Here is a 26,189-nt window from a genome sequence, read left to right as displayed (position 1 = left end):
CCGATTCCAATACCCCAAGTCCCATGGACGTAAAGAGAACTACTTCCGCCAACAATTTTAATTTCAACGTCAAAGTAAAAAAGACGACTCTGACGGAAGCTTCGGCAGCCCGGAACTAGGTCTAACCGAGGAATTCCCGCGTCGCGGAATTCGTGATCATTATGCCGCCTGGTCGGAGTTAGGTATGCGCGCGGCGGCGAATTTCCCATAAATAATCCGACATCTCTGCGTCGTTCGACGAGACATAAATCATGCAAATGAACCGTTTGACGTGATAAATATTGCGCCCTTGTAATCCAGCTCGTTTCTCTCCCCTCCCACCGTTTCGCCCCTCCGGGCACGATTGATTACTACCAGATAAATCCAGGCCGCACATTAAGGCGGAACCACACCATCCCCGACCTACGTCAGTAATAGCGGCGGCGTGGCACTGGCCGGACGTCGGACTTCACCCTACCAATAAAACGACGGGGTTAGGGGGTGGGGGGGGATCCTTAGGCAACGAGAACCACGACCATCGTTCGCCCTTTTTCAAACTTCCTCGCGCATCCATCTGAAGTTGAAAACTTGCCACACAAACGACGACGACTTTGTGCCGTTCCGCTCTTTTTCTTCGATCTACCACAACCCCCTCCCCCTCCAACCGGTCCATCCGTCCCCTATCTTTCCGCCATCTATCCGACTCTGTCACCCGGATCCAAGTCTGATGACTTTGAAAGAAGAAGACCTGGCTACGAAAAATTTTCTTACGCCTGCGGACATATCGGGGGGCAACAGACGTGGACCTCGGGAAATAAAGACAGGGAGGAGGGACATTTGGCGGGCTGAAGGTACCTCGATAACCAGCTGGCATGCTCAACCTTGGTTGTGAATGTTTTACATATTCGTGTGATTGTAGCTTTTTATGACCTTTTTGTGGGTTTTTGTTCTGGGTTGAGGTAATTTGTGAGTGTAATAAAGTTGTGTGAATGTTGTTAATTGTCTTGTTTAAGTCCGAGTGATTAAACTTTCTGATAAGTTGTCTACAGTAAAGACTCCATGAGAGTTTGAAACTCGAGTACAATTAAAAATACAGTGGTGGGGATGAAGCAGAAACTCTCACGAGGAACTTCTTATCCAACTCTTATCAAGTCTTCACTGTCTTGTGGTATCTGATTGTTTACCGAGGGGCAATGGGATTAAAGTAAAGATGCTTAAGATAATAAAGGTTCTCGATTTCTCTTGAAATAAGTACCCAAATTAGAATTTCGTACACTTACAATATACACTTCGTTCTTAATATACTGTGGACGATGTGAATCCCAATAGTCCTTCCTATGTGACATCACATTAATTTTTCATTTATACATATTTTGAATTTCATAAAAATATCAAAATATGAGTATAGCAATGCTACATAAAAGTGTACACTAGAATCATATTATCTATAAAGATGTTTCGACTAAATGGCTGAGTAGGCAGTGAGGGTTAACGAAAATTAATTACAAGAAATTCTAATTAACAACCCGATGTCAAGATTCGATTTATCTCAGTTTCATTTATTGTAACAATTGTCTTTTCTAATTAGTTTTCCATTTAAGTTTCTACTGCTAATAAAGTCGAAGTCAATGACTTGCTACTCTTCTGCACGGCAGAGTGTAATTTAGTACACCGAGGGTAGTTGCGTGCATTTTGTGACACGTACTGCATCTTATCGTACTGTTCATGATAAAAAAATACAGATCACTGCATTTCCCATGATAATCTTGCTTGACGTACGGAATCATATCCAATTAACCTGTAAATCTTAAATACTATTGTGAATCAATACATTTGAACTCTGCGTTCCGATGATCCACTAATTCTTCTATACAAAATAAAGAAGTCTATGCTCGTATTCAGTGGAGTAAATTTAGGTCGAGTAAATCTCTACGATAACTGCATAAAAATTGCCAGAACAGTTACGTGAAAAATTTTGAATATTATACATATTGATAACGTTGGAAACGCGTATGCATAATACCTGTATTGGACAGATACGAAGTTAAATATAACAAACATCTCCTATGGATTTTATTTTCACTAGAAAAGAAAAAATGCCTCCATCTCTTATAGGTCCAATTAATTATATTAATATGTGTACATACAACAAAATTGTCGAGTTAAGTTTCTCAACAACTTCACCGATGGTACTTCACTTTTAAAAATGAAATTACAGGAAGCCTATTCTTTCACATCTGCGATGCTGAAGGATGAAACATCATTCCCTAATTACCAGTTCACTGAACAAAAACTTTCCGTCAAAGTCCACGGAAATATTAAGCCTTCGACATTCGGGATTCCATGGCACAATAAACACCAAACACAAATAATTCACCAGCGGTACAAAAGAACCAAATCAAAATCTCATCGAAAAGACGTATGCAGATATTCAGCCGAAATTACCAACTAATTAAAAGCGATTAAAGTTTCCCGCCGAAATCGCTACATCATTAATGAATGCTAATAGCCGAGCCAGTTGCAGATTTTAAATTGCATTCCATAATTGAATCGTCTTCGTCAGTTGCTAATCCATCCGAGGCTTTGCTTATCTTTCGCGCAAAACCGACCGCGGTCGGAGGAACGATGAGGAGTGTTGGAGGTGGAAGTTTGAGGTGGAGGGGGTTGGGGTTCAGCTCAGAATTACGATTTTCATCGGCAATCTGAAATTGAATCTGAAGCTGTCTGGGAGTTCACGCGATGTTGATACCCCTTGCTTCGGGCGGTACGATAAATCACACATTTAATATTACGACATTCTCTAGCCAGGGGTTCGGGTGGCGCGGGGGGGATGGCCAAGGTGGTGGCGACCGCTCGCGTATCAATAATGGTCTTTATTCACAATTCATCTAGTTACTTTTATAATTTTCTCATTTCCATTTCACGGAGGTGGCCGCTTCTTGTGCTAAGAAGCTCCCAAGTACCGTGCCCGCGAGCATTAATATTCAACGGTTTCAGTTATGAAAGTAAAGTGAAAAAGTAACACCCCTCCCACCCCTCCCTCGTGGTCTCTAACGCTTTCGGCTCGTTCTTCCTACGCCACCGCCTGTCTCCATCCCGTCGTTCCTCCACCACCCGCTACACCACCATCACTACCGCCATCGTTGGCTCCCCTCACTTAAGTCAATTATACTATTTAGCATTGTACTTGGATAATACTGTTAGTTAACTCAATTATTTTGTTGGGTGACTCAGCGATGCACGGCACGTTCCGCGTGCCGCGCAATGAAAATCTATTTCAGCTGGAACAGGCTTTATGCATTCTTTCCTTGATTAGCATAAAATCTATTACTGTCGGGAGCTGTGTATCGTGGGATAGTTTAATTGCGAGACGCGGCACCCCGGGTCCGCGACCCGCGGTGATTGTTTATGCGTTGCCGGTTCGCGCTCGTTATTAGACACTGATAGTCTCGTTGCGTTTCAGGGGCGATGACAGAAGCTTTTGTTCTCTTACCATTATTCGCGTAGAATTGTATGTGTTCCGTATCTTACGTGAGGATTAACGATGTTGCGATTCCTTACCTGAAAAGAAATAAAATTGTTAATTCTTCTGTGTTTTGTTCGAGAGAAAATTCTGAAACGTACAAAACAATAGAATTTTTAGGTTTCAAGTTGTGTCTGCATTAACACTACGATAAATCGTCTTTATAAGTATGAATATAGAACAGAAACCGGGAAAGTTTAATGTTAAATCCTTTGTATTGATTGAATAATCACAATAAACTATTTTTTATTTTACACATCGCCTTACTACAAATTGTTAATGATTGTAATGATATATGAGTTAAATATTCAACATCAGAAACTACTACATTGTTTTGTTCTTAATGTCATTTGATTATTAGGTATTCCAATCATTTACCTTAGATATAAGAATATTAATTGTATCAACGATTCCGGAAGAATTCGTCACCGTCCACCGTTTAAAGGTAACTCAACCCGTTATTAGTACAACGTGGTTCGAACCCATTGCTATTCACGAACAAAAACCGAGCCTGTTGCCGGCGTTAATCGTATTTTCACCTTTGACTAGGAAACACGCCAGTTTCATTGTCCGTTATTCGGTGCACGGCACACGAATGTCCCGCTCCTCTCTTCCTACTTTACAGAAAATTTATCGCGACATATAGACACGAGGCAAAAACACTCGAAACAATTTCAGCCCCGAGTGCGCTATTCGTTCCGGACAGCCGACGCTCGAGCTTGCATAAGTTATGCGCTTTATGAATCCGCTGGACGATCATAAAAATAAAGCTCTCGAAGCTGCGACTGCTCGTGCCGCGCCGTTGGTCGAGAGCGTACCTGCGACAAACGAACCCCCGCCGTTCCTACCACCTGGCCCCGTTTTCTGCTGGTGCCATCGGCTGGAGAATTAGGTTCGAATTCAATTAACTCGCCCCCAAAGCGCTGCCCACTGCACGTTCCTGTTTTAACCGGCCTACAAGGATTATTCCGGCGTAATGTGAACGATCAAAGCCCTACGCCCGAGTTGTTAATGTTCTGTGCCTCATCGTTACGATAGCAACTGGCTATCGTATAAGAATTGTGTGAAACACCTGAATCGCTACTTTGGGTTCGATGATATTATGCATGGTATTTGGCTTGTAATACACATTTGAATTGCTTCCATTGGAATTGAATGAAACACAAAACGACTATCGGAAGTGATCCACAAATTAGTTTGGCGACAAACTGAACGATGATGTCTTGCATTTGAACACATTTTTTTCCTGTTCACTCATTTCAAGGTCATGATATCGCAGATCTTCGAAATCGTCTTAATGTCGAATACAACGTCGAATTATAAAAAGAAATGGAATGTTTACAAAAATATCGACGACCTTGTAATGACCTGCAAGATGACCTTAGGTAGATGTTTTCGTTATGGTGACCAGATGCACGACTTAAAATTATATAAACTTCTGATGGTCACTTTTTTGTTACCTTCAGTATTAGCGGAAATAAATTAAATGCTCATTATAAGTGGATACACTGTATAATCCCAAAAATTGATGTTGATTTCTGGTACGAAATGTTAGTATGAAATGAGCGGTGAAAATTTCTAAAGATTCCTAACTCAGACGTGGGCAATGTTTATTAAATATACTTCAGTTCCTAGTGGAAGTGTAATATAACTCTAATTTAATACATTCTCATGTCCCTGTCAGTATTCTTCTGTTTTCACTGTTTTTGTATCTATTTTCATGGTGTAGACAGTCTTCAATATTTTACTTACTGAAATCTGTTTCACAATGTAGAATGCGTTGTTAATTGAATGGGTATAAGGATAAAATTAATAGCTTGTAGGTTATAAGAAAAAATTTGCTTCTAGGAGGGGTTGGTTCTAAATGCTTTTCATCCATTTCAATGTGTCAGACTCGTTCTAGTTAATTTTTTATGGTCTCATTGGTTATAATTACGAGATTTATGTTTCGTTCTTGCCAAGCTCTTTAAATTGAGGATCCCCAAACTCTCCATATAGACATGAGTACATTATATTTTCAAAATGTACAATATTAAAATGTAGGAAAATATTTTTTTCTATTTCAGTATGAGTACTTTACGTGTCCAAAGTGTGAATCACACCTACTAGATCGCCCTGTACGAACAGCGATGTATTCGAGGCTCGTTGTCACCGTGTAACAATTAATAGCGTCGAAATAACCGAGTCGAGTCATTTTCAAACGATCGATAAAGACATTCCCCGTTATACGCCCGCTATAAAAGTCCTGTAGCCTACAGTCACTGCCATGAACTTTATATCGAAGTGTTTATGGATCGTGGAGCAGGATATCAGTTTCAGGATGAAACACAGTTATCGATGTAAAACATTGAACCGAAGCGACCTAGATTGTACGATTCGGTTACGATGTTTCTTCAGAAACTAATCTTCAAATACATTATTCATACAAATGGATTATTCCAGAATCTAATAGCATTGTTGGATTCCAGATTGAAAATACAAACTATTGCCCTTTAAACAGTTTCCCCACCTTTAATACTTTCTGAGATATTCGACCGAATGCATTTCACACCCCTAACTTTGAGGGTTGTTTTCATCCCTTCAACATGAACGATAGTAACTAAGAAAAAAATACGTCTCGAATAGGTCTATAAAACCTACGTTCTCACAGAATTGCATCAAAACCCGTGATAGTCACTTCGGTACGTTCCCATGTACACTACCGTAAAAAATCACGAGACAAAAGTTCACGCTTGATGAAACGATGACTCGATATTCTGATACGATAGAATAAAATTTACGGTATCAGTACACATACAAATCATTTCCTATCAATTTCAGCATTATTAAACCTGGTCCCATACTTTTGGCCGGCAGTGTAAGCTAGAGTCAACTACAATTCAATCCATCAAACACCTACAAACTCCTGTAATTTAATTACGTTGACGTAACAACCAATCCAAGTAATACACACATTAATCCATAAAATACACAACAACTGTGCACAATCTACTCAACACGGAACAACTGCGTGATCGAAGAATGACGAACAATTTCCATCACGAATAATGTTCGGAGATGAAGACTTTCGAACGTCTTAGTATGCATGGCCCGATACCGGAAGCAGCGTCTGTCCCGGTTCTTGGTTCACAATTACCCCCCGGTCTTCTTTCCTCCAATAACTTATCGACCATCGTTCCGTCGACAACTTTCACGGACGTTTGTCCCGCGACGGGGTGCTTCTTATGCGTCAAGGTTTTCATTGGAGCCGCTACGGTACAAGTCCCCCCACTCCAACTCCTTCGCTGTTGGTGGCTGGCGGCAGGTGATTCGAGACGGGAAAAGAACAATTCTTTTCGGTTCAATCGGCTCGCACCGGCTCGCTTAAGGACTGTTACGCTCTGTTGGCGATCAGTGGCAGCAGTTGAGGGTTAGAGAGAGAGCCAGAGAGAGAGAGAGAGAGAGCTTTAAGCTCAGCCGGCTTAATCCGAAATGCAGCAAAGTTTCTTCGAGAGTTCTGGAGGGGCGGGCAATTGGCCGTGCCACGCGGATAGAATAGAGCTCAGAGGCAATTTCATGACAGCGTCTTGGGATGATTGGATCACCGCGCCACTGTCGATAACCCCTTCTGCCCCGTGTGCGGTCTCATCCACCCCTCACCGCAATCCACCCCCTCCCCACCCGTCGTTTCTCTATCTATCTCTTTTCCTCCGGCCACGAATCGTTCGTGCCGACACCCCCTCCCTCCCTATCTGCCCTTTGCTTCCTCGTTCGCGGCGGCTTTATCAATGTAACCTCATTATAGCAACGCGTACATGAAATCCAATTATCCGGAGGCTGTTAGAGGAACTCGGTTCATTTTTCTTTTTTCTTCCTTTTTTTTTTTGTGGTTTCTATTAAATCGTGCCCGCCGTTTTCGATTCATCGCCCGGGGCCGGGCGCCTGGGAGATCGTGGGAGGGTTACTTGATACGTGAACGAGCTACTACTGACTTTTTTTTTATCTATAATATCGTTACTTGTTAGTGTTGCGTCGTAATAGTTAACTGGGACGCCCGATAGATATTTATCCGGTTATGGTTCGATAGAGTTTTTTATGAGATCTGAGAGGTGTTGATTGTCAGGGTGCGTTATTGAATTAACAATTGGTTTTATTGTGATAGGGACTGGTATGTATTGATCTGGTATTTATGATTCTATGGAAGTAGTTGTATTAATTGTAATATGTACACCACTGTTTTTAAGGTTGATTGAACAAATAAGTTTAGGTTAAAAGAATAGAAAAGAGAATTATATTAATTACTTGAACAAATACAATTGATTAAAATTTCGATGAAGGTATAAGAAGTAGTGGAATAAATTTTGATAATTAATAATTCTAGATACTTCTTGACAATTTAATATTGCGTGAAGTCCAATATATCATAATTTGCAAAATTTATCAATTTATCACTTTTTACTTCTACTAAATCCAACAAAATTCAAATCATTTTCACGATTTTTACCGACATTCGATAATGAATCTGCCTCCGATAGTAGGTGTCCATTAAATACCGAAGTTTTCATTAAAACATTTTGATTAATGACGTTTCATTTGCCATAATTCTTCGATCTCGATACATTATCAAGTTTATATTTCCGATAGCGGCACTCAATCAATATCAGATTGCAATACGAGAACCAACTTCAAATATCCAGGCCATTCTATGCATCACAAATCACGCGTGATAAAAATTTAACGACGCTGTGCATGCACCGCCGCGCTCGGAAGCGCTAATAAAACTTTACGATGGTCCACCGAAATCAATTTCCTTCTTCCTTTGGTCTATTGCGAATTCCTTTCTTAATTCGTTCTATGAAAGGTATTAACTTTCACGCGTTATCTGCCACGTCGATTTTACGTATCCTACGAATACCACTTTTTTAAAATTCGTTCCACTTGAAACTGGAAATGAAAATTTTATAGTACGAAAATTAAAATGTCCTGGATTTAAAATCGTTTCATATCCATGAATCAAAATGTTGTTCAAAATCAGAATGAAAATATGGACATGTTCATAATAATCTAATAAAAGTAAAGGTCAAGTGATAAAATAAATATTAAACTCAATAAAGCAGACTTCTATGCAAAAAATAAACAAGGAAAATTGAACTAAACTAGGTTCAATTCTATGTCACAAATATTAGATGAACATGTCAAAAAGCAAATATTTATTAATGAAATCAATATTCGTTTCTATAGAATCCAAGAATTTTTGCTGTTCCATTGATATTCACAATGACTTCTCAACACCCTACGTCATTGTTACTCGGTGCAAGGTTAGGAAAATATTTTTAATTCAGAATATATAAAAAAAATCATCTGGTATTACAGAGGAATGTAATGTATTTAAGAAATACGGGACAATTTAAAAGATTCGAGGCACATTGCAGTCCCGATTGTTTCAGCGTTCAAATCCGTGTTCCCTTGTCATCGATGAGCTATCTCGTCCCGTTGAAACTGCACAGTACTAAAAGAAAATTACATTTTCCCAATATTCAGCCGGGAATGGACTCCACGGACCCAAAAATCAGAAATTGGAACCAACCGGAATAGACGTTCATGTATCATGGCAGAAATGTGAGCCCCTTGGGTAAATGCGGAATGCATCCCTGTGTGCGACGTGGATACGACGACACGAGGGCAGAAAAAAAGAAACAGGATATTTCGATGAACGGTAATATAACAGTTTTTCAAACAGATACTCGCATTCGTGGGCAACACAGGGTTGCGAACACTCTCACGTACGTATAAAACATTTACAATTTATATTCTCGGTACAATGTAATTTGTATACATATACTTATACTTTCACAGGACGTGTACTATAATGCTTTACACTTAAAGCTGATTTCACTTAATAACTTAATATTGTAATAACGTTTTAATGACAACTAAGTTAATAGGTTAAAATTTTACGTAGAATCTTTGAACGTTGTGTACTCTTTTTTATCCAGTTTCCTATTCTTTCTCCTGTTGTTTATCCTTATTCTTGATTACTCCACTCCAAAGTATCGTTCCTTCTACTTTCGTTTAGACATCAATAGTTAATATATTAATATAGTAAACATATACTGCCGCCTTTTCAATGGAATCCTACACAGTCACTTATGCTGAAAGACTTCTGCAATTAAATATAAGTACCTCCTTCTGCTCGATAAAATTCAACGCAGCCATTAATATTAAAAAATTGTATAACTGAACAGCCAAAAACGTATAGGATCCAAAGACATTTAAACAAACGTAAATAATGCTCGTTCCCCAATTTAAATAAACGAAGTTCCACCTCAGAGAAATAACAGTTCTATTATCCCAAAGTTCTTTTATCCGAACACTCATATCTCCCTATTACTATTGTACATTATTGCACCCTATACAGGTGGTTTTACTGTATTACGAAGACAAATATAAATATTTCGCCCCTTTTTACATCGTTACTCCCCGAAAATCCGAATGACGAAAAATATTTCAAACCAACACCGCGAATTTGCTTCAGTGCCCGCGCGTCCACATCCCTTCCTGTACGAAACAACACCCTTCAAACAACCCCCTTAAACCATGGCTGCCACAGTCATTCCAAGGCTTTAACCCTTTACGAATAAGTTAAATATTAACCGTCAACAAAATTCCACACATTCTTAAAATGACTGTTGCGCCGGTTAAATGGTTAATTCTAACTTTCTCAAGAAGGGCAACCCCTCCCCTCTTACCCCACACTTTCTCCGAGTGATATCCGCGGGAGTGTAGAAACAGAGAAAAAAAACCGCGGGATTTCGTCTGTCGTCATTTTTTCCGGTCGATCGAATTTCACGTTTGACCGCAACTCGTGGCCACAGTCGAATAACGAGAACGTTATCAATTACGGGAGAATCGAGCGCGCGTTCTCGCAGCAAAATGCGATGAGACCGATTCGCAAAAAATCGAGGGTAACCAGTGGGGCGGTAGGGTAGAGGGGGTTGGGGTTGGGGGTGGTTGTGGGGTGAGATTGGTGACGGGCACACCGAGACAAAAAAGAGAATGACCCGGACCACGATGGGGTATCGCAGCGCGAACGATTGGGCCGGACGAAACTGGCCACCGCGATTTGGGGTAGCGCGATCGGGATAATTCAGTTTCGCGGAATTCACACCGGGCGACGATTCGTTCGCCCGGTTTCACGCTCGTTTCTGCTGTCCCGTGACCGCACAACCCCCACCCCTCCGCTGCCACGTCACACCGATGCGCCGGTTTACACGGGACACGGGCCGAAATACTAGCGATGACAATAATTACGCCTCGACTGTCACGCCACCGAGTAATTTGTAGCTGTCGCGTGACCGTGCCCTCCCCCGAGAAACATTGCGAACCGATATTTTTCCGATCGATTTTTAAACAGTCCAGATCTATGATCGACCCCTAACAGGGAAGGGTTCGTGGGACCACGTGGAAATCGGTAATTGTTGTTTGTTCGATGATCTTCTTGGCAGGAACGTGAGACTGATGTTTGGATGGTCTGAACTGAGGATTTTTTAGGTTTACGACAGATGGGAACGTTTGTGAAGTTGTGTGACAGTTGATGGGTTAGGTGGAAAGAGAAGGAATTACACGAAACAGCTCTGTTGGAGAAATTAATTTTTAATACCTTCACCTTTAGAGAACGGGAAACCTACTTGTAGGCTGTGGAGGGCTCGTTTATTATTTGTGGTGTAACACTGTAACAAATATGTAATAGTTCTTACTCGAAAATGTAAGAAGTTATGAAAAAATTCTACCCCTCCTCGAAAGTTTAATACAACAGTATTCAACCAGTGCAACAAAATTTTATGTATGGTTTGCTGGTAATAACTGTTCTGTCAGTATATCGAATATAGAGAATAAAATTTTTTCGCGTGGTGCTTCGTTTATCGTAAAATTAAGTTTTAAATCCAGTCGGGAATGTGTGCGTTTATATATGTCTGACTAATGCGTCTCGTCACTACTTACTGTTTCCACTTACACGGTCTACAGACAACGAAACGTTATTATTTACTTTCCAGCGTTCTTATAATCTCCGAATTATTAATTTATAGCAAATTATACCGGTACTTAAATAAATTAAAGGTTTACGTAAATTGCAAACATATTATAATTATAAATACACCATTTTCAGTATTGAGAGACATCAACGTAAGTAGATATGACGGATAAAGGCCAGACACTATATCTAAATGGTGCTCAAAAGGTACATATATTATACCAGTGATTTCCTCGAAATCTACCACTTCGCTTCATATCAAATATTTTCCCATGCTTCATAAAACAAGAAACTATTATTCCACATTTGACGTTTATTTCCACCTTGTATTCAACCTGAAACCGATCGCAATACGAAACACCGTTCGAAGCATCGATGTAGATTGAGAACCAAGTCCGAAGCAAAACTAAAAGTTGACGAGCGAGCGTCACCGAACTGCCAGAAATCGATTTCATTTCACCAAAGAGTCCGCGTTTAAACACAAGGATCAACTTCTCGGCTCCATTAACTCAAACGGGCCGAAAGTTATTGGATCTTGAATGTTTCGACGGAATCTTTACGAACCCTTTTCATCCCCCGGAAAATTTTCGAAAGAACTTCGAGTGGGCTCAAGTGCTTGAACCCTCTTTCATTGGGTGTTGGCTCGGATTCTAAAGCGTGGCGGCACTCAGACGGGGAGGAACGCGAGGCGAGTAAAGAGGGAAAAAGGTGACGGCGAAAAAATAGTCGGTGCACGTTGCTTAACCGGTCGCGGGGAAACGAGGAGTCGCGTCTTGGTTTCTTTCCGGCAGGACGCGTTTAATTTAGCCCCCCACCCCTTCCGTCTACCCACCCACCCCATCCGTGGGAAAATCGAGCGAGTCACGGTACAACGACGGATGAATAGATGGTGCACTTACGGCGAGATAAGTGGAAGCAGTGCCGGCTCCTTGCTTGCTAATCTAGAAGAGCGCCCGGGATCATCTGTTGCAAGCTGTTGTGGCGCCGAGCGATCGCTAATGGTGTTAGTCTTCCACAGGTATCACAGGCACGCCATTCTCCGCTCAAATGTATACGTCCAATTATATAGCGGGATTATTGATGTCGAAGCTTATCTTCGACATACGTCCTCTTGTCAATTTCAATTAATCGAGACATGAATATGCTTTTAACTTTGCTAATTAATTTTTATATGTCCTATTTTGAGATCTCCATATTTTTGAAACCTTGTCCATAAAGAGGACAAACAGGACTATATACTTGTGGCTTTCAATTTTTTTAATAGCCTCCTGCTATTAAAACATTGCATTTCTTTTAAAAGATTGTAAAATAAATGGTTAAAAAATATTTTCTTTAACTGAAACAATTTTTATTAGGTACTGTTATGTTTCCACGGCAAGAGCATCCACGTAGCTCATGGTGAACAGTTTGTTAGTTCAACAGTTATGGTTTATTCAAAAACCAATAACACTGTACTTCAAACAGCTATGAAGTCGACAATTTTTAAAAGTCTCAAAAATCCTTCGACGTTAATATATCACTAAAGACTACAACATATCTAAGTGTCAACAAAATCCGCTATGTGTTCCCAAAAAGATGTCTGCTTTCAGGCGAAATGACCCCAACTGATTTATACAAAATAAATAGACCTGTTTTGGACGAATACTTAAACTTTCATGGTCACGCAACTTAAACAGCCATCCAGATATCGAGCACGACCAACTACCTAAATCTACAAATATACCCACATTAAAATCAATAACACTGTATACAGTGATACAACCCGGTTCCATTCACCTAAACGCTCCCACTCGAATCTGGCTCGTGGCCCTTTCCCATTCCGCTGTTTCTTCCCCCGTTTCTGTTTGCATGCTCACGAAAGTAATCGATCATCGATACTCCGAAACGGAATCTTCCGTGATACCTACCAGCCCCGACATCGTACGATCCCTTAAGCCCCGGGTAACAAATGCTCGAAAATCACCGCTGAAAGTATAGTTCCGCGGGCAATGCTTCAAGATATTCCCAGGATGATCGTGCCTCACCGTGTACCCATCTACCCCTCCCATCCCTCGGTCCTGTTTGTGCGTTCGAACGATAACGTCGACGTTTATAAACGCATTTACAGATCCTCCCTTGAACGGTACCGCCACGAACCATTTCTCCACGGTCTTCCATGCTCTCTCCCTTTGTCTACTTGTCGATTGTTAGACATCCGCTTTGATTGTATTCGTGACGTAAGGTAAATCCCTACTCCTTCTCTTCAATCGCCTTTGTGTTATACTCGGCCAAACTGTTGAATTGTTTCCCTCGCTCGCGTTCACTGTATGTATATTAAAGGGTGTTAATAAAAGTGTGCTACACATTCACAGGGTAGATTGCACATGCAAAACTCAGATGAAAATCAAGGATGATGGAATTGCGTTCGCTGCTTCGTTTCCGAGTTTCCACCAAAATACTTTGATTGCCAGGTCACAGAAATATGACTGACACGTCATTGCAAAAAGACTGGATTATTTAACTCTCATCCGTCCCACATATTCCGAACTTAATTTTGTCCCTCGGGGTTAAATTGACATAGTGGTAAAAAATTAATATAACGACGAGGTATTAATTAACTTTGCAATTTCATTAAAAGAAAAATCACGGAGTTTCAGCTAAATTTACCTAGACGTGACAGAATAACATTATTTTTTAAGGGAAAAATGTGTCAAATTTACACAAGGGACGGATGAGGGTTAAGTACCACAAAAAATTTTGCGGAAAAATAATATCCCAGAATAAATTCAAAGAAGACTGACAGCCTGTATTAACTAAACTTATATGTTTTCGACGATTTATGATTTAAAAAAAATAAATGATGTGCGTCTGGCTACGTTCGACTTTTTCTACTGTGGCAGCCACCGTGTTAATTGTTCGCAATACGGTCGAAACACGCGTGAAATACGTCTGACGCGATGGATTATATTATTTGAACAGCCGATTTCCAATTGATATACGAGCTCCATCGATGACCTACGTAGTTAAATTTAGTGAACGGAATAAAATGAAATGAATGAAACCATCTCATGAAACAATTGAATGGCGCGTCTCTCAAGGAGAATAGTCGCTTCAGATATATTTCACGCGTATTTCGCCTGTCTCTCCAGCGGTTAATAATTCGGAAATGAACTCTCGAATGTAATTTCATTATTCCCGATTTTCGTTCAAGTTTGCGATGTACTGGGGAATCCACTCTGTGAAAGTGTCCCATATTTTTATTAGCACCGTGTATATCTGTGATTGTATCTTCACTTTATAAGGATCTCGGTTCCGAATGCCGTCGTATCAAAAGCACACAGGTTCCAATCTAAACATAACAGACGGTCGTTAGACGAGAGATTATGGTAACATGAACGTCACGAGACGGGCATACTGTGCCCACGTAGAAATAACCGTAACACGGTTAACTTCGAATTAAATCGTACCCGGGGGGTAGGTAACTAGTTAGTTCTGCTTGTCGCAGCCGTGAGTCGATGGTTAATTAAATGCCAGACCATCGAACGAAGAATAATTATCGGGCGTGTTACCGTTCGAATTTTTTCTAATTTATCGCTGTCATCCGCAGCAGCTAGTTACATTAATATTGTAGTCGCCGTCCGTGCTCCTCTGATACAGTCTAAAGCCACGAGCGCGCACTTGGTCCGGACGACCATGAGCGAACGAAACAGAGAAAAACAGTAGAAGTCAATAAAACAAAAAAAGAGACCATGAAATATCAACAACACAGCAAACCGTCTGGAAATATTTGGATACGATGCATCATCGTCACCGAGGAGCAAAAGAACCGTATTGACTCCCCTATCCGCTTCCACTATCGGGACCAAATCCATTTTTGTCCCCGAAACGGAGATTCCGCGAATTGATCCCGTACCGCCTTCGACAACAATAAAAAATGAAAAGGTTTTAGGGAAAAATGGGATCGACGTAGCTTCGACTTCGTTTCAATTTTTTTCGAAACAGAAAAAAAGAGGAAAGTCACAGCGACAGAGAGAGATTGATGGAGAAAGAGGGGGAGAGAGGGGGGAGAAGGACGAAGCAATAACTCTTGCATCTGTTGCGCCGTGCACGTTCTAAATAAAACCGGTTAATCGATGGCCCGCTCGATTGAATGGGGCACGTTCGTTCCATAAACAGTGAACCGAATTGCGAATGAAAGTCAGAGTGTTACGGTCCACGGTAAAAGTTCGACTGACTGGCCAATTCTCAGCTGGGGGTGCTGGTATCCTCACTTTTAATCAACAACATTTCATTTCCGTCCATCGATGTTCGGGTCTCGCGGTCGTTTCCCAGGTGGATCCGCGGCCGAATTGGTACCGTCTTGCGTTAATTGCAGAACCGATACACCCGTCAGATGAACCGAAGTGGGTTTCCAGCATTTTCATAGTACAGTAAAGACGCGATTAGAGTTGGATAATAAGTTCCTCGTGAGAGTTTCTATTTCATCCCCACCACTAAGGAGGGAAGGCCGTGAAACGTGCCAAGCTCTTAAATTATTGCCCCACCACGCTTTTGTTGTCGAGCATAAATGATATTTATTTTATATTTGACAGGAAAATGTAAGCACATTACAAATAAAGTGAGTCCGAATGAGAATGCAAATTTAACTTTGTTTTCCAAGAGAACAGTTGAGTTGCGACCCATGGTTCCTTTAAGACATTTTATCCCCTTGGCGAATAGAATACGATGCAATAATAAAAAAATTTGACCTTGAATTTCAAGATCAAGGTCAATTTTGTGATGACTTTCTTTTGAATATACTGATCCAGATGTGTAGAATAACGCTATGGTAGCCGTGACATATAATTTTCAAACACTCTGTACTTTACAATTAGAATCGTAGTGGACACAGAAATTGCATTCATCCGCGATAATACGACCAACGACGCGTTACATAAAAACCACTTGCTCGACTATTGGCGCTTTATAACTAGCAAGAAAACCGAGTGTTCTTTCATGAGCACAGCTGGGACCGTGTGAAAACGAACGTCGGATGATTTTTTTTCGAAATGTCACGATGGAATCGAAGGTGCAAAAACGAGGGGAGAGATTGCAATCTCGGTGTGCACCCTTCTTTTGCAATTTGTAAATGGAAGTTGTAGCAAATCTCGCGTCTCTTGTCGCGATAAGATGTATGGGGAGTGAAAACAATGTCGTGTTACAACGAGTTTCCTGTCGGGGGTTGGATGAAAATGAATGAAAGAAATTTTACGGGTGTACGATGAACTTCTGAATATTGTGTGTTGCGATGGTAGTCACGAGAACTGTTTATGTTCTGGAAGTTTAGTTGTAGAAATAAATCGTAAGTTAGTTAAAAATCCTTGATTGTTTTCATCTGTCCAAGAATTCCCACTTATGGTTATCATTGATTGCTAATAAGAAAGTTAGATTTCAGAAGGCCTGGTGACAGTTCCCTGCGTTAAATATTTCTCTTTCTTTTTATTTGTTTAATATTAGTACTCCTCGCACATCTCTGGCTATGAAATAATATAGACAGTTTCTTAGTATTTAATACATATTATTTAGTTCTACGTACCAACGATGCTTCTGGCCATTCGTAAAATTTGTTATGGAATGTTCTGTACATCGAGAAGCAACCAGAGATCGCGATCAAGATAGAAAAGTTTTGACTGCTGTAAAGAAATTATAAAGTTTAAAATCTCGTTGCTTGTAATGAGAAAGTGGCTGCATAGCGGTAGTTTTCTCGAAGTTGCTCGGATTCAAGAAAGAGAAGGGTGAAACACCGCTTGCCTTTCTACGACACTTGCCGTGGAACGTCTTCGAAGTACCATTTCAACAGACTGGAAATTCATTTTCAGGATTACTTCCTATGCGTATATCCAGAGGCCCCCCATATCCATTTATAGAGAATTCATCGATTCTCGCCATTTCTTTATGTATAATAGAATGGAGCTCGGAAAATTTCTATATACTTCCCGTGAGGCCAATATATTCTCCTGTGGCCGTCTTCCACCTTCCGAACTACCTCATTTGTTATACAGGAACCAGCCCTTTACGAAACGTATAAAATTACTATATTTTCACGTTAAAACTGAATAAATTATTTGTCGATAATGAAGCATTCATAAATGTTGTCTGTTTTCAACGATTTTAACATATTTATATCTAAGTTACAGATTTTTATACAAATGTTAGTCTTTAAAGATTCATTTATGGAAACTAGAAGCAAGCGGAAATTCCTGTACTGTATCAAAGATACTCTCAACTGTCTCGTAAAATGAAATCTTTACTATTTATTAAACTCTTGATTATACTGAATTTCAAACAATTGTGCATGTTATGAATGCATGAAATCCCTAGACAACTTATAATTCTTCAGTTTCAAAGAAAACATTTAGATATTCATTTATATTGAATTATCCATGAAAAAATTCGCAATGGCAAATCTACTATGGAAACATTATTACGTAATTAATATCCTTGTCAGAATTAAATTGCAATAGTAATTATGTCGACTGGTTAGCAGATGAATTAAACTAATAAAATTTCTAAACAAATTGATCAATTCCTTCGATACACAACTAAGTCATACATCAAACTTGGCAGCTTTATAAGGACGTTTGACCAACAAAAACTTAAAAAACGTTTGGCTCCAAGCCACAAATTTTATACGTTTACAACAAAATTTAAAAAAATTGTATTTACGAGGGATCAACAAAGCTGTTGTTCAATTTTTACTGTAGTAAATCTCTTGATGCATGATATAAATTCTGTCCCCTCTCTGGTTCTTCATCCTCAGCCCACATAGAAATCGCAAAACACTTCCCAAACAATATTTCGACGACCTCGTGTAAATAAATAATTCTTCTACCACGAATCCACCTTACGGTTCCGTAGTGTAATCCCTACCATAACAATTACGTCCTCGCGTTACTTACAACACCGCAGCTACATCCAAAGTCCACTCGGCCTAATCTTAAAGCAGCAGCGTCCTGGTTAATCCGGCCTTATTGCTGAATTACGATGTTACAAAATCCGTGGTGGGCCGATCGTGCGATCGCCCGTTCCCGTGGATCCTGCGCTTCCATCCGACGGCTTGGTAAGCGGCTGCACGAAGGTACACAACTTTCGTTCAGTGTGTGCACGCGGTTTGTGTACACCGCAGGGTGGCTACTAGAAGAGTGAGAGGGTCGAGGTGGGAGGCAGTAGGTGCGCGACCAGGCGAAGCCCCGTAAATCGTGCTCTATGTAACGATCGGGCATAGTAATGAGGACAAATGAAGTGGCTGAATTATACGCGAATGTCCCTATGGGAAGCAGGTACCCGCTGCTCATGAGTTATTCATGGGAGTCTATCATAGCCACTCCATCCAGATTGCGAGATTAATCGAGCGCGCGTACTCCTTTCCTCGTCCATCCCGCCGCCGACCCGGCTCCTTGCTCCATCACCGTGTCTACCACCTCTCGCTTTTTCCTTGCCCCCCCCCCCGCCCCTTCAACGCCTATCCGCGTGCCTTTAACACCTCGTCGAAAAACGAGACCATGGCCCGCCACCTTTCGTTTAACAAACGAGTCCTTTCCCGCAGACGATGACGGGGGGGAGGACACCTAATTCGATTCCGAGATATGACTATCAGACCCTGGGGCCGGGGGTTATTATGCATGCGACCCCCGGGCCGAAGAATTTGCTGGATCAACAGAGCAAGATTTTATCACGATCGTCGGCCAATTAGCGTCCTCCCGGTGAATCTTACCGAGCCCTAGTTTGGATAGACGTTCGAGCTATGTTTGACGATCTTGGGATGAAGGTTTTCTTAGAACGAAAACATACTTACTATATGGTAAATTGTATGATGAGATGTTTTATCAAGGGGAGTTGTCTAAACATTTTTTAAACGTTTTCCTGAATTCTAAAAGGATTATGTGTACTGTTATGAAGTTTCAAGAGTTTTGTCATGTGGATTGGAGTGTTTCTGAAGATTAGGCTGGAGTTGACCTGAATGTAAACTGAGCCCTATGGAAATAATTTTTTGTAGGCATCATTCCGAAACAGTAATTAAATATTCACTAGGAAATTCCCCACAAAACAGGATATTCTATCAATTGTTGTTATTAATATTTATAAATATATTTGAACTCAGTACAGCCGAAGAATAAACAAAATATTCTTTCTGGTTTTAATAAATTCTTCTCTAAAGAGATTAAGAAAAAATTAGTGTTTTCGTGAATAATTACTACTCCGTTGTGACGTAACGAATGAAAATAGGAGAGATAAAATAATTATGAAAGCTCCGTCATGATTCATGGACGAAGTATAAATCATTTAAGTAAGTATAAATTTCATGAATTCTCGTATTAATTCCTCTCAATGCCATGATCGCCGTAGATTGCAAGAAACTCAGCGAAGCAAGAAGAATTAAGGGACACAGCAGACCAGCATCGAGAAAGACTCGAAGGAGGCCAACCTACTTCGAAAATTTATTTCGCTATTGGGACAATGCTAACGACCCAGTCATACGTTTCCTCTAATCTCGACGTTCTTTATATTTGTCTCGATTTCTCTCTCTCTCTCGCGGCGGTGCTCGCGCGTAATTCCCTTTGACTTATACGGAACGTTCGAGTAACCGTAATACAACCAGAAAAGAAACGATTTCGCCTGAAAAATTAAATCGAAAATATGGAATAAAATTTCTTTGCATAAAGTCTTCGTTTCCCAAACAATCGAATTTCATAATTCGTCAGTTACAGGTGATAGAAAATGAGACACGTTTGACGTGTCTGTTCATTGTTCGCAGTTTCTACTTATTTTAATCACTAAACGTAAGCCTGTGTAACTAAAAATTGATCAAATCACAATTTCACTTGAAATTTATTCAACTCCTTGGTTGACAAAATAAATTTGTCTTCAATTATAGTCTTTTACAAATGGCCCGTAAAAGTGGAAATTTGCGGATTAGGTAAATGCTGAAGATAATGTACTAGTGGTTATGAAAGTGGTATAAATAAAAAAATTTGTATTTAAATATTGAGCACTACTTTCATAAATGCTGGTACACATACATATAAAAATACTTTTGTGGTCTTTCTGATTTATTCTTGTCACCTTTACCACCCTTCCATGATCAATTTGTTCATAATATTCACATGAAATTTATGATTTCCTACATATTTTGGTCAAACAACCACGACAGGCTTCCACGAACAAATTCGAGAACAAAGTTATATTCCACACTTTGAACCCAATTTAAAAACGCATTCTACATTTTTCACACAGAAATCACTCTCATCCCAGTTACACCACGCATACTAAGACATTTTCTATACACACACGCGCATCGAAACGAGCGATTTCTCGTTACTAGATTTGGTAACAGGCGAATAGATATATTTATGTGTGTGTGTGTGTGTAATGCGGTTGAAATTGAAGTTGTCGGGACTGGTTCACGAGTTCCCGGGGTCAGGTTGATATAGGGTTGGTTCAATCAGGAGGCAAAGCCTCTTTGTCGACGACCGGAAGTCCCCGTCGAAGACGATGATATCAGCAATGTCAACGCTCAAGCATCGACGATAATGGCAGCAGAGTGAAATGATTTGTCCTCGTCCATTATTGCCGCAGGAACCAGTGGTTGTCCAACCAAGGAGGAGGGGGGGTGGTTAGACGGTGGTAGACGAAAACGGGAGAGGGGGCCAACAGAGGGAAGTTAAATCGAGTAAAAGCATAGAAAGCGAGAGAGAGAGAGAGAGGGAGAGAACGCGCGGAACGTAAAAGGATTTTTCGCTCACGTACGACGTACGTGTACGTCGATACTGGCTGTCGAACGGTAAAATAATAATGGAGAGAAGCAAAGACGCGAAAGACGACTCCACGTGAGTCCGACTTTTTCAGACGTCGACTATTTCTTGCGAAGGGCTTAAGCAATACACGCTTCGGACGACCGGGCACGGTGTGTCCTCGTGACACGTGTTTTATGGCCGCACGTGTATACCGAGAAGCTCGGTCGGCGAGTCGAGCTTTTGAATTAGGTGGCCCGATCCAGCCATTTGTACGAGATCCCGCGGAACGTCTTTCTCACAAGATCGTGGAAATTAGTCACGCTGAAACATCGTTGTTCGGTTACGGAAACGATAGGCGGGATTTCTAGTGTTTCCGGTGTACTGCTTTTTCCCGGTCCTTTTTGACGACCAGAAGCAGAGGATTATTTTCGTAATATCGGTGTACACGCTACGCGTTGAAATTAGAAATTTATAGTAATGGAAATATTTGTTGCGTCACGCAAATATTAAATGTGTTTTTATTTATCCCTCTATTATTATTAGTGTTACGAAAATTCATTAAAGTAAGTATTTATTGTAAAAATGTTTATGGTTACTGTTTTGGTCAAGATAAGTTGCATACGAATCGTTATATTAATTAGCTTGGTACGAAAATGTTATAGTGATGCAATAAATATTTCCAGCACTGTATTACATGGTTAGTCACGAACAGGACACCGAGACGTCTCTTGGGATTTAAGATAGGAGACTATGTCTGAGACAAAAGCTGTATTGTTCAAGAGGACATAGGTGGTGATATAAAGAAAGTTTTGTGTGATGTTAATTTCAAGGTTATTTGAAGGTCATCCATAAAATAAGAATCTGCGACGAGAAATATAGGCTTCTATTTAAAAAAAGGAAGTTTACCTTCAAATAACCTTGAAAACGCCCAGCAAATAAAAAATAAATAGCATAGTTGAATTTACCCCTTAAAACCATGAAAATTTTGTGTTCGATATTTTTCTTGGAAATGCGTTGTTTTCGAGACATTTAGATTTGTAGTTTTCAAATGAACACGCCACACGTATACGGTTTTATCCCGACGTTGAAATAGTTAAACGCATAAAACAGTTGTATCCAGAATTTCGGGACTGATTCGACGAAAAGTGGAGAACTAGTACCGTATTCGATAGAAATTGCTTAAATAATGAATCTGTGACTGTCTAATCAATAGTATGGCTCAGGATCTGAAAGATTTAATTGAAATCGGTATATCGAAACTGAATTCGAATAATTAATAAATAACGGCTCGTTGCAGATCACTATTCCAACTGACGCAACTCGTGCAATGTTAAAATCGTACATTTTGGTAGTTCTCGGTTACGTATCCACTTAACATACACGGCCATGCTTTCGATTTTCGGGCAGACTGCAATGAAAACATAAAGTTGCAGCCCAGACTGGATGGTAGCCAATGACTCGAAGCGTCTGCGTTAACGACCTATTCACTTTCCTCTGTGTGTACAGTAGTGGTCCGAGCACTGAAACCATCCCCGACAACTCCGTAAATCTTGATTGTGGCGGAAACTGGTTTAAATAAATGTTACGTAGTTCGAAGGTATCGCGGCGGCGCTACGAAAGTGCCTTTTAACGTTCGTAGTCTGCTGTATTTTCGCTGCAAGTTAAACATTTCCACTGTACGCCAAAAAATAAATAGTTGGATAGTACACTTAGCACGGTTAAACACGATGAGCAGTGTACGTCTGACAATTACTGGGAAGTCCCCTTAGGTTTGAAAATTTTCATAAAATTCAGAAAAAGATAAAATCTCAATAACCTCACATGAAATTCCTCAAATGGTTATTACATTTTACACAATCCTTCGACATCGCAAATACATGATATCTGTTTATCAAAGTCCACTTTATTTCGACTTGACCGACGTCGAAAAGGCGGAGCTTTACAATTCGATGTGTATTATGTTTTTTTAAAGCACGGTCTATTAAATTTAGTACACGAAAAATATCACAAGATTTCAACGGTAGGGGAATGTGCCAGATGATGAAAGCGATATGAAGCAGTTTTAGATACTCGTTGTCCCGTTGTTCTGGGTTCATACAATAAAGAAATCGTCTCAACTCTCGTAAGAGGGGACGAAATGTAGGAATAAAACGCAAAAGTGACTATTGGATGGGATCACGGAAGTGCGAGATGTTGCGGCGTAGAGGAGGGATTGGCCCGTTGTACAAAGTCATGCATCCCTCCCACCTTTTCGGAGTCCTGACATCGGGTCTAGGTTAGGTCTGAGGCATCAATTTTCCTTGGCTCCGTCGTGTAACCCCGTTCGACGGGTGTGCAGAGAACGTTTCCGGCTCCGGCAACATCCGCCCCTCGTCTGCGGATCGCGCGACATACAACGAACAAGATGGGAATTGTGGGACTTCTTCAACCGGGGGTAGTTTGAATACACTTTGCCTAAAACGTTCGAGTTTCATAGGACAGATCCGCGGTAAGTGTTGTCGCCGATACACGTACTCCCACTCCCCTTCACCGAAAACATATAACGTCGTTGCATTTTGCAGACGCCGCTTCTTTCCGACGTTGCCCAAGGAATACCGGGGTCACCAACGTTGCAAGACCCATCGGTGCTCCCTGAAACACCGAACCGGGAACCGTTTACCCTCGCGTATGGAGAAGCCGAACACGAAAGTTCGTAAAATTGTGATACTTCCGGAACGAAGAATGTGTCTTCGCGAGAAGGACCTCATTTTTCCTATCGTACTGCCAGTCTCAGGACGGAACGTTGACGTTCAACAGCTGAATTATAAATCGGTGTGCTGGTGTTCTTTGATGTTAAATGGTTGAATAATGCTTTTCGAGAGTGAATTACACGATTTCGAATGTGTCGTTTGGGAGAATTTCAATTTTATTATTGCCTTGAAATTTTAGATGTGTACGCAGAGGTAATAGTTCTTTTGGTTTTGAGATTTATATATCGTTTTGATTTCATTGCATCATAGATAAATCTATCATAACCCTTGACTGGTCAAGTGGAAATCTTATTATTTATTACTCAAAGCTTGCTATACCCAAATCCTACTACTCATTATACAGCCAGTTGCTTTGCACTCTCATGTCAGAAAACATCGAAATAAACAAACATCTCTTGAAAGGATCTTCAACTAACTACGGAATGAAACTAATGTATTCGAAAAATATTCGTGTGGATCCTCAGACCCCCAATTAAGGATTAACCTTATTTTTCTTCAAAACTGGACTTAAATCACTTAAAGGGCTCTTATATTTCTTCGAGATATCCTTTACGAACCTCTAACATTTAGGCATAGAAAAAATTTGCAAGAGTTCATCCAACTTTGCACAAACATCCATTACACATTTTTATTCTCAATATTATCATCCATCAGGTAACATCGGTACTCTAAATCTTCTAAGCTTCACGGCGTCGCTGTTAGGACATTACAAATGGACAATGTGGAACGAACGAAGAGAAAAAGAGGGACACACAGTGTATGTGTATCCAGGAATGGAAAATATCATCACTGTAGTTTTAAAAAGCCGCATAAGCAGCTTCTGCCGAAAAGGGCTTAACGATTACAGCGTGGCCACGGCTAAATCCTCCTTCGTGTTACCACAATGCGGTTCTGGGCTACGCGACAGAGGGGGTCTGGGTCCACGATAAGCAGGCTGGACCGCCGCAAGAATGCGAATAATCTAAGGGGACAGAGTGTTACGTGTTTATATCTTCTATAGCCCGTAAATAACACGATTTCCCCTCCGATTTCCCGGCGTTCGGCCCTAGGTCCGCCACGGGTAGAACTCCGAACAATGTTCCGTCGCGAGATCATTGTACGTACATGGTTTTCGGTTGCGACGTACAGCGATCGATAGCGTAATCTACAGGGGGTCGTGTAACTTGTGGTACAACCGGGTAAAGGATCATTCCACGTGAAAAAGGAAGTCGAAAATTTAGAATAAAATTTTTTCATTTGAAACTTCGTTTTCAAGAAAATCGACTTCGGCTTCTCGACACTAACAAGGAGAGGTCCCCAGGTGTAACGCCGACTTTTTAATGAGATTCAGCACAGTAATAGAGCTTGGAACTCTGAAGTTAATGGTATTTGTTTCAGCCGCATGTGGCTATTAGTTTATGAAATATTTAAAGTTCAGTGCTGATGAGCCTTCGAACAGTCATCAAGGATTTACTGTATTAAGTAGAAATTGAATACAAGTCCTATTCACGTGTACCTAGCACATTTTCAAAGTTGATTTCCTCGAAAACGAATTCTCGAAGGAAAAAACATTCTTTTCCAAGCGGAAGCTATTCTACGTACGCTTTTGCGCGTCTTCCATTCAAGCGAAAAGAGAACGTCGTCGGGTTTCGCGTAAGGCATTTTCGGAAGCGCTAATAAATTCTCCAGGATAGGTTGTATACGATGCCGAGCCGTGGACTAGCCCGTAATTTCGGCCGGGTAGCTTATGAAATAAAAGACGCCCTCGCTTACCCCCTGAGCTGGGGTAGAATCTCGGGACGCAGTCGCAACACGGCCATCGTGATTTGTTATCGGCCGGGATACCTACGGGTATCGTTCTATCTTCCAGTCTTCGGCCTCATTTGCATGTTTATTAAAGGAAATAAAAGGGGTACACGTGTCCTGCCCATGCGCGATTCAGTTTCTGAACGAAAGATTCGACCCGCGACCCTGTTCGCGGTAAGTATGTCACTAGGAATGGCGGCGAACGTGCTCATCCCTGTGATCGAATAGTTTTTCCTGGGAAATTTTCTCTATTGTATGGAAAGAAATTTTTAATTGTTTTGTAGTGGGATAAACGACAGCGAGATTTGTGGGATTATAGTCGGAGTGATGTTTAAGCTTACTCCGATGGTTATTGAGGACCTTGGTAAGATATTTGATTGTAGATCAGT

The sequence above is a fragment of the Dufourea novaeangliae genome, unplaced genomic scaffold (assembly GCF_001272555.1).
Source record: "Dufourea novaeangliae isolate 0120121106 unplaced genomic scaffold, ASM127255v1 scaffold39, whole genome shotgun sequence".
Taxonomy (NCBI): Eukaryota; Metazoa; Arthropoda; class Insecta; order Hymenoptera; family Halictidae; genus Dufourea; species Dufourea novaeangliae.
Note: the sequence above shows the minus strand (reverse complement) of the source record.